A 16,532-nucleotide genomic window follows, 5' to 3' on the forward strand; every position below is an offset into this window, starting at 1 on the left:
AGTGGGCAGCAGGGAAACCGAGAAGAGGAGCTTTCTCTGCCTCCTGCTTCCTCAAAGGTCCTCCTTCAGCACCTCTCACTCTGACTTTAGAGGCTTCAAACCTTCTAAGCTTAGGGAAGTTGTTTTACTTTGATTTGTTATTTCCGTTACAGTGTCAGAAACGAATCATTCAGTCCTCAATAACAGAAGGATGGTCCCTTTTTGTCTGTGTGATATCAGGGAAAAAATTACAATGTGTATTGCACATCTGTAGAGAAGCCTCCAACTTTTATGTGCTGTGGATTTCAGCTCATGTTTTGAGCTTAATAGCAATGTGCTTGAACACCTGGTCTGTGATATGTTTTGGAATGCATTCAGGAGCCGGTTACCTCCTATGCATAATTTAAAAATATAGGCACCATGTGTCATTTCATGGAGGAGAAAGCACCAACTGCAAACTGACCTTGCTTGCTCTTTGATTCAGGTGCGCTGCTAAGTTAATTGTCGCAAAGAACAAAATAACATTTTATGAGAGACCATTCCCCGAGATTAACCCCTGAGTCCCGATCTCATCCCCTGCTAACTGACTCGGCCAAGACCTTTATGATGAATATATTGGGGTAAAACTGGCAAAGTTTTTTCTTTCTGAAGCCCTGTTTGACTCTCAAATTGAAAGTTCCAAAAGAAAGAAATTGATTGTGTTACTCCTTTTTTTTTTTTTCCACCAAGAAGCATTATATATAGAAAGAGCCAGAACTTCACTTGGAATTCTGAATACTCTAGTTTGCACTTGTTTGCACTTTATTTGGAGAGAATCCATGATCTACAAGGAGCCTTATTTTTCTGTCTATAAAGTAGGCACAGCTGCATTCATATACTTCTAAGAAACTTGCAGAGAATTAATAGGAAAAGGGAAAATGATGTCAAACCTGCTGATTCCAACACCCTTATACTGTCCCTACCGGTATAACTTGCCCCAGCCCAAATTTAGGATATGTGAGTCTGGCCATATGGGCATCAATTCGTTTCTTGTAAGACACTCTGCCTCCAATTCAAGTTACTATAAGTCTTTTGAAGGGGCAAAGTTTATGTTCAACTTCTTGTTTTCCCTCTGCATACCACAGAGCCACTATCTGCTAAAAAGTATGTAGCATTCATTTAATTAATGAATATTAATGACATTATTTGCTTGGTTATGGTCTTGTGGCTCAAAGAGCTTAACTTTATTTATTTATTTTTCTATCAAAATATAGTCAGTTTACCACCTTATGTTAATTTCTGTCATGTAGCATATTGGTTCAGTTTGCACGTATATTCCTTTTCATGTTCTTTTTCATTATAGGCTACTTATTACTAGCTATTAAATATAGTTCCCTGTGCTATAGAGTAGGACCCTGTTGTTTATCTATTTTATATATAGTGGTTAGTATCTGCAAATCCTGAACTCCTAATTTATCCCTCCCCTCCGTCCTCTTCCCCCTGGTAACCATAAGTCTGTTTTCTATGTCTGTGAGTCTATTTTTATTTGTAAATAAGTTCATTTGTATCATTTTTTAGATTCCACAAATGAGTAATATCATATAGTAGTTTTCTTTTTCGTTCTGGCTTACTTCACTTAGTATGACAATCTTTAGATCCATCCATGTTGCTGCAAATGGCATTATATTATTATTTTTTATGGCTGAGTGGCATTCCATTGTGTATGTGTGTGTGTGTATATGTATGTATGTGTATATATATGTGTATATATGTGTATGTATGTGTATATATATATATCTCACAACTTCTGTATCCAGTCATCTGTCAGTGGACATTTAGGTCATTTCCATGTCTTAGCTATTGTAAATAGTGCTGTTATGAACACTGGGATGCATGTATCTCTTCCAATTAGAGTTTCCTCTGGATATATGCCTGGGAGTGGGATTGCTGGATCATAGGGTAATTCTGTTTTTAATTTTTTAAGGAATCTCTATACTGTTTTCCATAATGGCTGCACCAAACTACACTCTGACCGGTGTGAGGTGATACCTCATTGTAGTTTTGATTTGCACTTCTCTAGTAATTAGCAATATGGAGCATTTTCTCATGTACCTATCGGCCATTTGTACAAAAGACCTTAACCTTAAAAGGCACCACTCTGTAGTTTACAAACTCTACCTTTATACGGCACCCCAACACTCCAGGAGCTCTCATATGGAAGGAGATATGCCAGTACTATTTATTGACTATTTATCAGCTGTTGTACCCAAGGGACAAGTACTAAAAGCCTCCAATTTTACATATGGGGAGATTTTGTCATAATAGCAGTGATTCACCCAGGGTAAGACTACAAACTCGGGAACACAAATTCCAGAGTCCCACTCCTATTCACTACCCTCTCCGAATTATAGGTACTCGCCTCTCTGATACTCCCCAAGCCCCAAATAAACAGTACACTTCTGAGTTCATTAGTTTCATATATTGAGTTTTTACGGAATATTTCAAATGAACAGTGTTTAGTGGTATACCACTGATGTCCGTAACAGAGACAAATAACCCAGGCTGTGCTCATATAATGTCTTTTCTAGAGCCTTTCTTGGCTTCATGTAACAACGTATCATAAAACTAATATTTTCATTCAAAATGATATCATTTGGAGTAAAATGCCAACACCTGGGCATAGAATAAGCTTTGTTCATCATGTAGTGTAAATTAAGCACTATCTGAGCCCCTGGGCTTGGACTGAGATCCCTTTGCTTTACTCTCCTTGTTGCTGAATATACTGATGCTTTAAGTTAACCAAGTGACATATGATGATACTATTATGTTTATGGAATATAAGATACCATAGGTAGCAGACGCACCATTGTTTTATGTGTCACTAAGACAAAAAAATACTACAACTAACTACATGATGATATGCAGCAAATACAAAACGGATTTAATTTCAGACATGTTAAAATGTGAAAAATATGCATCTTAGCCTTAATTAAATATAATTACCTTCAATTCTCTTGTGAAATTACTGGTCTTAAGCTTTTATCTTACTGAAAGGAGAAATAATTTACTCTCTGTAAGTACAGTCTTGGTTAAGAAAATGAACTCTAGATGTGGACATAATAGGTTAGAATTCTGACTTCACCTCACACAAGCTGTATTATATTAGACAGCTTACTTTCTGTTATTTAGTTTCATCATTTATAAATAACAATGAATAATATTATCTACCTCATGGCTTTGTGAAGATGACAAAGGGTAATTCACATAAAATTGTTTAGCACATAATACGAAGGTTGCTTAGTGCAGAACAGATGTTAGTATTTATATTTTATAATCAGATTCAAAAATATTAAAGAAGGTTATGAGTATTTTGTTCAAGTGTAGAAAATGACCACAAATACTTTGAAGTTTCTCCCATCAAAAGGAATTCTTTATTTTTCCACCTCGTAAGTGGGAGCTTAGCCATAAGAATTTCTTTGGTCAATGGGAAACTAACAAACATAATGCAAGCAGAAGCTTGAAAAGTGTTATTTTCCTCCATCCCGGCAATGAATTTCCTCCATCCTAGATAATAAAAGACATGGAGGCATCTCCCCAGCTGACATCAGGCCAACAGTCAGAAACATGAGAGAAACACCATCCCCATATTAACAACTTGCTAAATGCCAGGAATGAATGTGGGGCCATCCAAGACCAGCTAGCCCTCAGCTGATCCACCATCTGACTGCAACTGGTTAAATAAGCCCAGGAAAGTATAGCAGGAGGCCTGCCCAGCTGAGCCCAGCCCAAGATGCTGATCCACATATTTGTCAACTATTAACAAACAGTTGTTTTAAGCCACTAAGTATCAAGGTAGATTGTTATGCAGCAAATCTAACTGATACAACTGTGGAGACACAGTATTTCCTTGTGACTGTTTTTTTCCTTTTCTTTTGATGTGTCTTTATTGGTCTTACATTTATTTTTAAATAAAGTTCAACATGTGTGAAATCCAACTTTAATGAAATCTATTCAACTTGTCAGCAAGATTTGAGAACCTTTCAAGCTTCCTACCTATATTTTTGTGCTAGAAACACATTTTAATTTCTTCTGAGTTTTCACTTTAAACTTTGATGCATTTTCAATAGTAGAGAGACATTTCAAGTAGAGGTGTACAGGGGCTTCTCTACATCTCTGTTTTGGAAAGTTTAAATAAATAAATAAAATAGAGCATGTAGGGAACATAATGTGTTGACACCTCACAACTTAAATAGGTCTTTGGGAGCCTGTTTGATTGAATTTTCTCTAAAGTAATATTAGGCTTTTAAAGCCCAGTCACAATTAGAAATAAATCCACGGAAAAAACTTGACACGCAGAAACAACACAAAGTCCCCAAGTGTCAAAAAGCAGCAGAATGAATGTACTATAAACACAGACCCTAGAAGTGTGTTCAGAGTGCTAACCATGAGCTCTCAGAAGATGCTGCCCTTCTGGCTCCAACTTCAATAGTCAATCCTTCATTGCCCTTGAGAAGTCAAATCAGTGTTTTCCTGAAGGTCCCGGATGTCCATGGAGGACTGAAGAATTGTGTTTTCCACTCTTAGGCAAGTCAGCCTCAGTATTAAAACCCATTGGACAAGGCTGAACAACAGAGGCAGCAGTAGTGTCTGAGTCACTGTATGTTTGATATTGAAACAAAAAAATCCCACGAGATTCATTGTAGAAAACATATGTCAGCGTTTGTGGCTCTGCATTAATGCAGAAACCTATTCCCTGAAATTAGGGACAGCTTCAAAAGCATCTGCCTTGGTGTAAATTTTATTTCCTACAGAATATACCACAATGTTGATTTTATTTGAAAATGTAAAGTGCAGTTATATGGAATTACTCCTATTAATGTAGAATTATAAGTCTCAAATTATTATTATTATTATTATTATTATTATTATTATTATTATTATTATTATTATTAATAGTAGTAGCAGTAGTATCAGCAGCCTACAGAATTACTGTTTATAGAGAATTGTTTTCTCCAGTAGAGACTTACTTCCTAGAGGATCAAAGCTGTGCCTAATACACTTCTGATCCCCTCCCCTCCCCTTTGAGGGTCTTTCAGTACCATCCTTGGCCTTCCACAGATGCGGAGTAAAGCACTTTCTAGCAGATAAGTCAGCTAATGTTTTCATACACTTTTTCTAGCATACATATCTTGCCTCTTTTTCCATCTTCATGACCAGTAGAGCGCTGAACATAAAGAACGTGCTTAATAAAATGGACCAGCTTTGAGGCCAACACGTTCTCTGAGGATGATAATGCCAACTAGGAAATGACGTTTTTTAATCTGCATATTCTAAATTTTCACATATGTATTGAATCAAATAGAAGACTGTCTTCTGGTACCAGACAACTTGATTGGAAATTATTAACACTCCTTCAATGAAAAACTAATTTGGAGGACTCTGGAAAAACTGGAGAGAAAGAGATTAGAAATTGTCTCACAATTCTTGCCTCTCACATCGCCAAATGGAAATTAGCATAGAGTTTTCAGACCCATGCTTCATAACCATTTAATAATTAAGGAAAGGGAAGATCTGAAATCCGTGGGATTCTGCCAAGTATCCTCTGTGCTGGCCTGTGGGCCATCTCACTATTTATTTGTTTTGTTTTTTGTTTTTAAATTTATTACCACTCATGTTAATGTTCTTCACTAAAAAAAGTAGGTCAATGAAAAGACAGTTTCCATCATACTTATGCATGTTATTGTAACATGTCATTAAATATTTACATACCCATCTCTTCTACCCATGACTGAGTTATTCTATAATGTATACTTCTACCTTTTGTCTGGTGACTCGCATAGCATCAGTTGCATAATGTTTCATTTATCTATTGCTGGATAACAAAATACCCCAAAACTTAGTAGCTTAGCATAACAGCGGTTTCTTTTTTCTCCTGATGCTGTGAGTCTATGGGCAGTCCTTTGCACTCAGTTGGCAGCTGAGCTGGTGCTGGAAAGTCCAAGATGGCCTCATTCATATGTTAATCAGGCAGTGTTGGCTGTTGGCTGGGCAGCTCAGTTCTCCTCCACATGGTCTCTCTTCTTCTATTAGTCTAGACCAGCTTCCCTAGTGTATGGTGATTGGATTCCAAGAGAATGAATCTCAAGCTGCCAGGCTTCTTAAAGGCTGGGACTGGGACTGGCACCATGTCACATCTGCTGCATTCTATCAGTCAGAGAAAGTCACAAAGCCAGCTCAGATTCAAGTGGAAGTGAAATTGCAAAGTTAGTTGGTTCGTTGTTAACAAATATTTGTTGAATAATGAGTAAATGAATAATGGGAAAACCCAGTCCAGATGATGGCCAGACCTGAGAAGGATCAAATATTGCAAAAAGAACATAAGCATTGCCTTTTCTTCCTCTTTCCCTCTCTCTCTCCCCTCCCCGTTTTTATTCATTCAGAAATTTTAAATAATCAGGATTTTTGAAAGAGAATGAAGTGACTGGCATGCCAGATAGAGGGAACACCCTATGCAAAGAGCTAAAGCAATGTAATTATGTGACGGGTTTGAGGAACAGCAAGCAATTCAGTGTGGCAGATAGTGTGAGATGTCTGTAGAGGAGTAGCGAGGAATGAAGCTGAAAATGCTTAAGGAGGAGCTTGTATGTCATAGAAGGAGATGAGCTCTTTAGGAGATCCAAAGGACATCTGTTCTTTAAGCCACGTAGAGGTGAAGGATTGAAGTAGGATGACGTCGTGAACATCACGATGAGTGTTTTTCCTTATAGGTCTAAAATGGACCACATGGACTCTAGGGAGGACAGAAGTCACAGCTGTCTTGTACTTTGCTAGGTCCTGTATTCTTAAAACTCTGCCTAAGGTAACCTACCATGTGCCCAATTAATTTATGATGATTAAATGCTTGATTGTTGAGTGAATGAGGTCCTCATGTGCCAGACTGTTCCAAAAACTAAACGTAAGGGAGCTCGTGCAGGGGGCCTCTGGTCTTTGTTAGAAGCTGTTGATGATCAACTCTATGTCCAGGCTTTGAAAGCCACGATGGAAAAAAAGTAGATCAGCATGAGACCTTGTCTGACTAATTCCTTCACTGGGAAAACTATTTGGAGAGATCACATCACCTTATTAACTTTGGACCAAAAGACACATTCTGAAGACATATATTTCCTATGTATTTATTTATATAATTAAATGTAAGTTTCCTTTATAAGTTATTTTAACTGTGTCATAAATATTTAACTGTTGGCATTTTACTTGTTTTCCTTATTTCGGAATTTTGCTACTTGGGATAAAGACTCTTATTATGTTCTTTGCTTACATCATGTTATGATTGGTATGATGGGAGTTATACTAAAGCTTACCTCCTCCCATTAAAATTTTCCTATTTACAAAGCACTTTTTGTGCACATCATTTTGTTATAATATTGATCCCCACAGAAACTATATGAGATGGGCTCTTGGGTATTAGAATTCCCTTTACAAATCTCCCCCATTCAAAAAAAGTGCAGTTTTGATCATTTAAGTGACTCCTAGTGAAGAACTTATTCATTTATTCTAATTTCAGAGAAATTACTGCCAATGAACAATGTAACAATCCTAATAAAAGATGGTCTAATGAAGTTTGGAAGCGCCCTGAACTACTGCTTCCTGTACCTGAGATATGGGTTCTCTACTCCATGACCCGTGGTTGCCAATTTCATATTTCTTGGCAATTTAATGCTTCAAGCTGAACACTTGCTGGGTGACCAGGACCAAGAAGGGCGAGAAGTACATATTTTCCTTTAAGATTACTTAACCATCAAGGCCAAAGGCCAAGTCCAAGTTTGTATCATTCTGTGACATACGGGCGTGCCCAGCACTGTGCTTCACCATATAGGGGTGAAGAGACGTGAAGCTGTACCTCTGGCTGTACCTTCAGAATCCTAGACAGCCTTTGAAGTCAAGTTGGAGAGCAGACTTTGGATTTTTAAAGGCATAGCATGCGTGTTTAAGACCCATTATTCCAAAGACTGAAAACAAATCCCGCTGGGTATTAGAGAAAATGTAAATTTGACTCAAATTTCTTTATGGATTGTCACTTACCTAAATCAATAGAATGATTATACTTAGGGACAGGTAGTGAGGAAGATAAAGTGATGATTTAAAAAAATCTTCTCAAAAAGGAGTTCTTTGTAAATGAGAAATGAGGAGATAACTTCCTGAGTTTTATCAAGGATGTGGGGCAAAAAAAAAAAATGCTCAAATGGACCCTTCCTATTATCATCCCTGTCTTCTTTCCTCCTCCTTGCCCTCCCCTGGTGTTTGTTTTAATGTCTCGCACATCCTAATTTATTCTTTTTTATTTTCATCCAATGGATGTGCCCAGGACGCTTTTTAATGCAATGTATTCAGACACAAATTCATTCTGGAGATAATGCTGTGTAACATTGGAGGGCATTAATCCTGGTAGTAACCTGTCTCCCCTCTGCCTTTCCAGTACCTGGAATTTTGTTGTGGATAAATTCATGCTCACATTTCTAAAGGTGTTACTTGGTGGGCTGATCTGGTTCCTTGTAGCTGTTAGGGGATAAGCTGGGGTATTCAATGTGGCAGTTTTAATGTCACAGTACAGACCATCTACATGTACCTGCCACTGCTCTCCCTGCCACCCCCAACACACACATATGTGCTCCTCTACAAACTGGGAAGTATTCATCCTGACTCCTCATTCACAGGCCGTGTTATACAGTATCAGCATGCATTGCTTTGTCCCACCCCTCTGGTTTCCCCCAGGAAAGATTTTTCTCATGTACTCCTAGATTCTTGCCCTATTCCCTGACTCACTGCTTTCCAGGGGAAAAGGAGAGCATTCTGATGAATAATTCTGGGATCAGGACCTATAGATTAGGAACATAGATGCTCCCCTTTTCTTTGTGAGATACATCTGCATGCAGAGAGCTTAAGCTTTGGTCTGCCTTTGGCCACATTGGTATGCTGACCTTCAGGTGAGGCCTCTGGTTTCCTAGCAGTGCTTGTAAAGAGGTGGGTAATTAAAATTCAGCGATGTAGTATTAACAAGTCAACAGGATTAAATCCATATTCTCCAAGCCAGCTTTTGAGATCAAGAGATGTGATATGCTCATCTTCCTGATTAACTTCTCTTCAATGAGATCAGAACTGGGAGACGGAGACAAGAGTGCAGTTGATTTTTCCCCTTCAACCCCAACAACTATGACCGAAGTTTTCCTCTATGATTTGTTGTTAGGCTCTTCCGAATGGCCTTCTACGAGATGAGATCCTCTTTTGCTTTGGTTAGTAAGCTTGTATTAATTCCCTCCATAGAACTAGAAAGAAAAGTGCTTTGTATGTATGATGGTAAACAGCATAACCATAACTGCTGACCATCATGAACAAGACTCTGATAGTCCAGAGGTATGTGATTCATTTGGAATTTCCCTGCTAGAGACTTTTTTTTTAATGAAGAGGAGGTAGCAGAATAAAGGGTAATGATTTTCATTTTTTTTCTTTTGTTAAGAGAATCCCTTTCTTTGAAGACTTAGTTTAGGTCTAATATGTAGAACAGATAAAAATGATGCTGCCAGAGATGCAATGGGGGGAAAGTCCACATTTGGGTACTTCCTCTTCTTCCACTATGCCATCTCCAAGACACTCAGAACAGATGGCCAGGACTCATTTTTAAGACAGCGGGAAAAAGATGACTGCACTGGAAGCAAAGCACATGGGCATTTATGTCCATAAACACCTCAATGAACAAAGAACATTTGAACTGGTATGTTCATTTTCTCAGCTCCTGTTGGAAACAACTAGTCTTTTAAATGCCTTCTGGCTTGTAGAATCAAAAATAACATTTGAAAAGTAGAAGGTGACCCAATTTTTAAGTTCCTGTGGGTATCACATTTCAACATTCCATTCTTTAATTTTCTACAGTGTCTAGAATAGTACACCTGGCACAGAGCTGATCATCAATGAATGTTTGATGACTGAATGAGTGAATGAATGAACAGACAAAGTTGATAGCCATTCTTAGAAGCAGCAGAGTGCAAGAACTAGGCATGCAATATGTAATAAAGAATCTCATTCAGAAAGTTTCTCCATTGATTTTTTTCAAAGATCAGAAATCTATAGACCGAAAACTACCTTCTCCATCTTCAAAGGTAAATTTTCACAAAGAGAAACCCCTATCTGTTGAAATATGCCTCTCTCCTGCTGAAAACACCTGTTCTCATAAATTTGGCTTCTTTCTCCTACCAAAGCATTGTGAAGAGACTACCCACAGGCTTTCCTGAGCAAAAAATACAAGGAAATAACATTGTTTTATTTAGGTAGCAAGACTGCTTGTTGATGAGAAAAGTTCTTTTTCAGGTGTATCTAAGTTTCTGACTTTAGCCACCTTTTTTTTTTCTTTTTCTCTAGAAGATAAATACTAGGACCTTTTTAAAAATAAATAGTGTTTCCCACCCCACCCCTATCACCTTGCTGCCTCCAAGCCATAACTGTTGACTATTACAGGAAGACCATCGATAAATAAGGGATTTGTTTAGGATCATTCTTTTGTATCTGTGACACCTGTAATGTGTGCTGAATTCCAGAGCTCTGCAGCAAATTCATGTGGGCATTGTGTGATAGTTTTAACGTTTGAGTGAAACAGCACTGTTTGTTGGACATGGCCCAAACCACTGCCTCAAACAAGTCTGCAGTTTCGATGTTAGATTGAGCGACTTTCCTCTAGATGATGTCATGTTCTTATGACTGGGCTTTAGCAGGTTGCTATGGTAACAAGAAAACATGGTGTGAAAAGCATCCTGGAACAGGAAATGGGGTAACAGTGCCCAGTCTGATTCCAAGGTCTGAGAAGTTGTACAGTGTCCTCAGTGCACACAGCCCATAAATGAATAATTTTAGTTATTTACAAATGAAATAAAATGTTTGTTCTTTTAACATATGAATATTTTAAAATGGCTATGGAGTTGTTAATAAATGACTATGGTTATTTGGATCTAACTACTTAATTAATTTGGTTCAGAGGCACTGCACTAATGATGATGGCAGACGGTGTTCAATTTCTAAAGAAGACTTTCAGGATCCAAAATGACAGCTTAAAAATCTATGGTTTATTAGAGGAAAAGGATATGCTTTAGAAACAGCATTAAAATAAGGATATGTTGCATTGCAGTTAAAGGCTGCCCCAAAGCAAAGATTCTTAGAGGCCTGGCCTGAGTTCCAGATTCTTCCCTCCTCCGGGCTATACTGGATACAATTCATCTCTTGGATCAGGAACTGCTAATTGTGTGTATTGAGCACCTTAGAACCAGGGACCTAGGATGGATCTTGGCAAGGGCCTCTTAAACCATTAAGCTTGCTGTTATCAATAAACCATGCTATCAAGTTGATACAAACACCTACTCACTCACTGTTGCAAAGTGGCACTATTCATCATTAGGTTTGACACTTTGGCCTCTTTGTGAAAAAGGATAATGGCAAAAAAAAAACAAAACAGAAAAATGAAAATTTTTAAAAAGAGAAAGAAAAATCAAAAGCATGTAAACCATTAGGTCTAAGACTGAATCATACGAGTAAGGCAGAGAACATAGGACAAAATATTTTCAGGACCGTGCACTAGTCTAGCAAATATGCGTTATAAATTATTTTGGGCTCCTGTGCTCCTCTTTGGTCCTCACGTCTTTTACTCAAGCTTTGAATAGCTTTGCAGTCTCACCTACTGATGTGATTTAAACCATCGTCTACGTACTGACGACTCAAATCTCCATCTTCAACTCAACGGCCTCCTGGGATCCAGCTTAAGACATCCAAACTCAGGCTCTCCCTTTACGATGTAGCCCAGGGTTCACAAGCTCAGCATGTCTGCAACATGCTTAGTATTCTCACCTCTGCCCAACTTTACCCTCAGACCTGCTTTTCTAGGCCAACTTCCTGTTTCGGTTAAATGGAACTGACACCTTTGATGTTATACCACCTCAAAATCTGGCGGTTTTGACCATCCCCTAAATGTCTGTATCCTTTTAGGATTTCTTACGGCTACCCCAGAGCCATCACTGCATTGTAGGATTTCCTGCATCATAAATGGTCACAGTTGTCTCCCAAACGCTATATCTCCGTCTAGTGTTTTTAGCCTCCACTTCTCCCTTCCTGTTTTTAGAGATCACAGTAACCACTGTGTGCAGCTAAGACTGTGTTATTTCCTTCAGGTAAAATGGACTAACGGTTCCCTAATGTCAGCGTAAGTGAGTTCTTGTTTCCAATCGAAGCGCTCAGGGCTCTCGGTGATCTGGTCCTGCTCTCTCTGGCCACACTGCTCTTCCCACTGGGCGAAACGAAACTGGCCTGATTCGCGTTTATTTGCTGTGCCCAGGCAGTTCCCTCTTCCTGGGATGGCTTCTCCACCTTTCCTGCCTGGTTACTGAGTTCAAATTCAGGCTTTATCTCTTCCAGGAGTTATAGCAGGGATTAAGCCTAAATGGCTCTTTTCATGAACCGGTGAGCTAACATTCCCCAGGTGACCTCCATGACTGTCATTCACAATCATGGGATAGGAGGGTTGCTGAAAAGACTCAACAGGGAAAAACTTGATGCTCAGATGTCTAGAAATTATAGAGAGTGTGTGTCACAGCCAGTGTCTACTATTGAATCCATAAGAAGGAGAGGCTGCAGGTGAAACCCAAAGGGAAAAAAATCATGCAGGACATGGTGCAAATCCTGCACAAGCAGTAAGTAGTGCTTCAGAAGCTGCTGAGAAAATGCAACCCTGAGGAGACTGGAAAAGGACGCAATCCCAGTGTGTCTCCTGCAGCGTGGGGCCTGAAGGGATCACGCTGCTGTTTGGCACCCCGGTGGCGTCGGGTTTGGCAATCTGGCAGGAAAGCAGAAGGCTCTAGGTCAGTGAAGAGGAAATCCCTTCACTGGTTTGTAAACAGCGAGCATCAACAGGAAAGTGGGATCAGAACAAATAAAAGAAACATTGGGAGCACAGGAGACGTGACCTGGGGACTCCCAGAAACACCTGAGACGTCAATGGGGAGCTTTTACATCAGAAGTTTAGGGAGATTAATTTATTACTATGACCACATTTATATCTCAGACTGCTGCTGCCGGGTACTGGTTGTCCATTTCACAAACTCCCATTCCTAATAGAACTTACTTCTTCCTCTGTTGTGCCCCGTCCGGTCCCTGCCCTCTGTACAGGGTATGGAAGCAACACTTGAATCACATTCTCACTTCTGTGTCTGCGCCTGGCTGTGCAGTTGGCCTTCCATGTCTGCAGACTGAAAATACTCTAAAATAGCTCCACAAAGCTCCAAAAAGCAAACTTGAATTTGCCACATGCAGGAAACTATTTACATAGGATTTACATGGTATTTACAACTATTTACATAGCATTTACATTGTATTAAAGATGATGCGTAACCTAGAGATGATTTAAAGTATACAGGCGGCTGTGCATAGGTTATCTGCAAGCACTATGACATTTTATGTAAGGGGCTTGGGCACCTGAGAGTTTTGGCTTACGCCTGGGTCCTGGAACCAATCCCCTGCAGATGCTGGAGGGGGGACTGTTCTGTAAGCTCTTCGAGGTCAGGCACCACGCTCGTTCCTGTTTTTACCCTCACAGGGTACAGCGCCAGGAAAAGAGCAGACGTTCATTCACGTTAATTAACTAGGACTAAATGGCCTCAGAGACCATAGACAGGACTGGATGAGTGAAGTAGCATTTTCTAATTTGCAACTAAGAGGCAGCTAGCAAGCTTCCTCATATGCAAAGAAGTAATAACTATCAAAGCACTATTAATCAAAGTGTGTTCTATTTCCTACCAGGCTTTCCTCGATAGGAAAATGAGGGAGGGGATTTATGCACAGGCATAAATCAAGGTTCTTAACACTGAAGAGAGCTGTGTATTGCTAGAACCAGACAAATGACCCCCAGCATAAAAGAAAACAACATTTAAAACCTCTTTGGGCACAGAATCCTTTCCAAGAACACTCAAGTTTTCTGTGACTGTGGAAATGTTGAAACAAGATTTAATACTGAAGAAGGGAGATTTACTTACGTATTGGAGCATTGTTTGTGTCTTTTGTACCTAATTCTAGGATAACTTGGGTTTTCTTCTTGGCCATGTTATTGAACTGTCCCTGCAGTTTCTGCACATCAATAATAGATCTAGGAATTGTGTTGGAAATAAAAATAAATAAAAATCGCTTTACTGCTATTGCTCATTATGAATAATAAATATTCCTCTTGTTGCTAAAACTTCACCATTTTGTGGAAAGAAGCCAGGGTGTCTAGCTGTGGAGAGTCAGGCGAAACCTGCCCAGGCCTGGGGAACTAGCTGTGAGTTTCAGTTATCACTGGATACCATGAGTGTATTGTCCAGGGCTGTGAATGTAGTCCTGCCTTTGATTTTGCAGCTATAGCTTAAAAGGTTACTGGTGGGAACATCCTTTACCTGAGATAGAAATAAGGATAGTCAATAGAAATGAAGGGAGAAACCCTGATATGGAATATATAATCTCCAACTGGGCCTTGGTTTTTGTATTCTCTCAAACTGTGGAGAATCCAAACTATTTCCATTGTGAAAGAGAAGGGAAAAGAAGTTTTGCACACGTCTTAAGTACTACAGATAATTGTCAAAGAAGTATTTATTGATAGCCTCGAAACCCACTAAAATGTCTTTACATTTTTCAGTATTCTTCGGGGTACTCATGAGTTCCAGTCTAGTAAGAGTATATTCTTTTTATACTTACAGTTTGCTCTTTATATACTAAACTCATTTAATTCTTACAAAAGTACCATTAAATGGGTTTTGTTATTATCACCATTTTCCCACGGGGAACCTGAGCCTTAAGGAGCTTAATGGGTTTCTCCACAGGCATTCATGTGGATACGGGGCATAGCTCGATCTGGAGCTCCACATCCACTAATTAACCACTAATTATCCTGCAACACCTTCACAGAAAGAGAAGATGGCTTGCAAAAACTCGGCTAATTCAAATCATCAGGGAGGGATGATCAAATCCTTTCCAGATGAATTTGTAACTTTCGGGACTAATATCTATTAATTCAAATTTCCTACATAGTTTTCTGTCTCTGGGCTAGAGAAAGATGTATTCTTCTCTTTCAAGAATCTCCAGGTCTTGGGAGGGGAAGGACCATTTGTAAGTTTTGAGCTCTGAAAAACCATGAAAAGTGCCAGAGCAGAAATATGCATATGATGCCACGAGAGGCCCAAAACAGGAGAGATGAGCTGTGCCTGAGAATATCTGCTACTATTACTTGAACTTGACACAGAGCCTATAGATGGCACGACGGAAATGCTGAATCTTCTAGGCGGAAGGGTAGCAAAGCCAGGGTGTAAAAACAGCGAGTGAAGACCATGTTTCAGCATAAGATGTGTTAGGTAAAGCCTTGGGGATAGGAAAAACATGAAGGGAGACGAAAGATACGGCTAAGATCTTAATAGACGTAAAAGAGTATGTTTTGATACAATTTCTTCATTCCATTCAACATATTTACGAATTTGTTACCGTATGATTTAACTGCCATGTGGAGACAGGCATTAATCAGAGGAAAGTACATCTCTATTTAAAAAGAACTTTTTTATATGTATAAAAGAGTCTAAGTGTCTAGCATATTAAAGGCAATAAATAAATATTTCTTAAATGGCTGAATAATCAAATGATTGACGGATATCTTGAATTTGTGGTAAATTTCCCAAATTGCTGGTTTTTGTTTGTATAGACAATATGGATTAAATTTTAATGGGCTGGAATTTAAAGTGGTCCAAAGTCTGAGTGTTTTTTTTTTCCATAATAAGTATGTTCTAATAATTACCAGAGTAGTTCATATTTGGTAATGGTTAGCATTGCTGTTGGATAGTCCATTAAATCATCAAGTGATTGATTTTCTTTTCTTTTTCTACTTTCAAGGGGATTATTTCTACCAAATATAATTGCCCTTTAGTGAACAGTGTTAGTTTGATGTACTGTGAACTTCCTTGGGGATGATCAGCCTCTGTGAATAGTAGCATTAATCTAGTACAGAAACATTAGTGGCTTGTAAGGATTAATTCTATTTTAAGAACCTTTTAGGAACCTCAAGTGTGCAAGGCTCCCTAATAACTTGTTTCCAATTTCTCAACTGTCACATCTTAATTTGGTTATTCACATTGTTTTTTCCACAGTTGTTGATTCAAAAATCTGCTATACATTCTTTACATGATATTTTTAACCCTCCTTGTCTTTCTGAGGAGGAAAAAAAGGACAGAGATGCCATCAGTGTTGAAAGCCTATGCATCAAAGTAGACCTGGTCTTTCGAGGTGCTTCCTAGAGCAGCAAATAAAGGGCACAGGTTTTCCCTGATTAAGTTCTGTGACTACTGCGTTGTCAGCAGAAATTTAGTTTTAAGTTCAGGTTTCCAAAACAATTATCACCTCACCTAGGCATTCCAACAAGCCAATCAGTGGTTGAACTGAGATCATCGTCAACTCATCAAGCAATTGCGTGGAGAGTACCTGCTAATTCAGTTCAAGTCAATTAATCCCTAGTGGAAAGAAGCCAGAGCAGA

Source organism: Vicugna pacos, chromosome 15, assembly GCF_048564905.1.
Source record: "Vicugna pacos chromosome 15, VicPac4, whole genome shotgun sequence".
Lineage (NCBI taxonomy): Eukaryota > Metazoa > Chordata > Mammalia > Artiodactyla > Camelidae > Vicugna > Vicugna pacos.